Genomic DNA, 2613 nt, shown 5'->3' with positions numbered 1-2613 from the left:
GAGGGAAGACACAATAACATGTTGAAGAAGAGAAATATTCCAGTTCTTTTTTCCTCTCAAGGTCTAAATTTCCAATATCAGGAGAATAGTTATGCAGAATACACTTTTCCCCAGCTGCTCTTGCTGGCATCCTCCCAATTGTATGATTTGATTTGATTTGATTTAAACCCTTACTTTCTGTCTTAGAATTGATACTAAGTATTGGTTCCAAGACAGAAGAACAGTAAGGGCTAGGCAGTGGTGGGGACATGACTTGCCCAGGGTCACATAGCTAGGAAGCACCTGAGGTCAAATTTGAACCCAAGACCTCCCATCTCTAGACCTGGCTCTCTCTCCATGGAGACACCTATTTGCCTCAGTTGTATGATTTTTAAATCACAAATATACATGATGTAAAAATTGTATGAGTAACTTTAACTTGTAGGTCCCTTTCAGGACTTTACTCCAAAATGTTATATAGAAATGAATTGTAAAGCAGGATAAAAAAATTAAAAACATTTTCAGAAAAAAAACTGAATCATAGAAATGCAAAATGAAGAATGGATAACCAGGAAAATAATTTAAACACTAAAAACACTTTTAAGCAAAGTAGCTTTGAAAGAGAATCTTTTTTTTATTCAAAGATATTTTATTTTACTAATGACATGTAATAACAATTTTCAACATCCATTTTCTAAAATTATAAGATCCTAATTGTCTCCCTCCTTCCCTTCCCTCCCTACTTTCAGAGATGGTAAGCAATTTGATCTGGATTATACATGTATTATCCTGCAAAACACACTTCCATTTTGGCCATTGTTGTAAGAGAATACTCCCATAGAACCAAAACCCCAAAATAAAACCATAAGTAGACTAGTGTGAAAGATAGTCTTCTTTGACCTGCATCTGCCTCCAACTGTTCTTCCTCTGGAGATGGAGAACACTCTTTGTCATAAGTCCTTCTGAATTGTCCCAGATCATTGTTTTGCTGAGAGTAGCTAAATCTATCACAGTTGATCATCATACAATATTGCTGTTATTATGGACAGTCCTACTTATTTCACTCTGCATCAGTTCATGTAGAGCCTTTTTCTGATCAAGGCACTGACCAAGCAGGACTCCTCTTGACAAAGAGGTAATAAACCCAAGTAAAAAATGAGATATACCTCTTTGGAAATGGCCAGTGTGGGGGGATTTGTTTTATTTGGTACCAAGGTTTGATTTTTCTTTCAATGTGAGAGACAGAAGAGGGAGATATCAAAGATACTATCACCATATTGAAAATTTTTTAATTTAGTTTCCAGTTAGCAAAAAATCCATTTTCTCTTCCTCCAACTTCTGCCCTATTGATAAACCAAACCAACAGGACCTTTGCTAAGCTCTGGGGATACCAAAAAAAAAAAAAGTCAAATCTATTCCTTGCCCTCAAAGAGCTCAAATTCTAATGGAGGAAGCAATATGCAAACTATGTATAAATGAGATGGAGTCAGGATAAATAGTAGATAATCTCAAAAGAAAAACACTAGCATTGAGAGGAAAGGGAAAGGTTCCTTAAAGACGGAAAGATGATTAAAATCCCCTTGGATCCCAGCACAGGTCCTTGTCATCTCTCACATGGACCACTGCAATAGCCTTCTGGTTGGCCTTCCAGACTCAAGTTTCTCCCCACACATTATCTTCCTCAAGCATAGTTCTGATCATGTCACCCCACTACCTCTCCATTCAATAGACTCCAGTGTTTATTTCATCCAAGATTACAATCCCCTGTCTTTTTTATTTAAAGACTTGTGTTCTATCGTAGAATTGATACTATGTATCAGTTCCAAGAAAGAAAAACAGTAAAGAGCTAGGAAATTGGGGTTAAATGACTTTTCCAGGGTCACACAACTAGGAAGTGTCTGAGGCCAGATTTGAGCCAAGGATCTCCCATCTCTAGCTTTAGCTCTCTATCCACACAGCCACCAAGCAGCTCCTCTGTTTGTCCCTCAGAGGACTTATGACAAAGAATTCTATCCACTGCCAGAAAGAGAACTGTTGGAATCAGAATACATGTTACAGCATACAGTTTCTCACTTTAATTTGGGTTTTTACTGGGAGGGGGGTTATATGATTATTCTGTTATAAAAATGAAAACTATGGAAATATGTTTTGGTACATGTATAACCCAGATAGAATTGCTTACCAGCCCCAGGAGAGGACAGAGGGAGGTAATTTGGATCATATAACTTTAGAAAACTTATGTGGAAATTTGTTAGTACATATAATAGGTAAAATAAAATAAAAGTCCCTCACAACCTGCCCCCCTTCTACCTTTCAAGTTCTTTTATTTACTATCCCTACCACCAATACCCCATACTACACAATCTAGTGGCATTGGCCCCTTTACTTTTCCTCACACAAGACGTTCAACTTTCTCTCGTTGTCCTCCAAGCCAGGAATTCCCTACCTCTTCATTTCCATCTCCCGACTTCCCTAGATTCCTTCAAGCCTCAGCTAAGATCCAGCCACCTTATGTAAAAAGCCTCTTCCAATCCCTGATCCCTGCCACTGCTAGTGCCTTCCCTCTGAGATGATTTCAAGTTTTCATACATAGGTATTAGCATGTTGCCTCCCCAATTGGACTGTGTGCCTTTT

The sequence above is a fragment of the Monodelphis domestica genome, chromosome 6 (assembly GCF_027887165.1).
Source record: "Monodelphis domestica isolate mMonDom1 chromosome 6, mMonDom1.pri, whole genome shotgun sequence".
Lineage (NCBI taxonomy): Eukaryota > Metazoa > Chordata > Mammalia > Didelphimorphia > Didelphidae > Monodelphis > Monodelphis domestica.
This window is presented reverse-complemented; position numbering follows the sequence as displayed.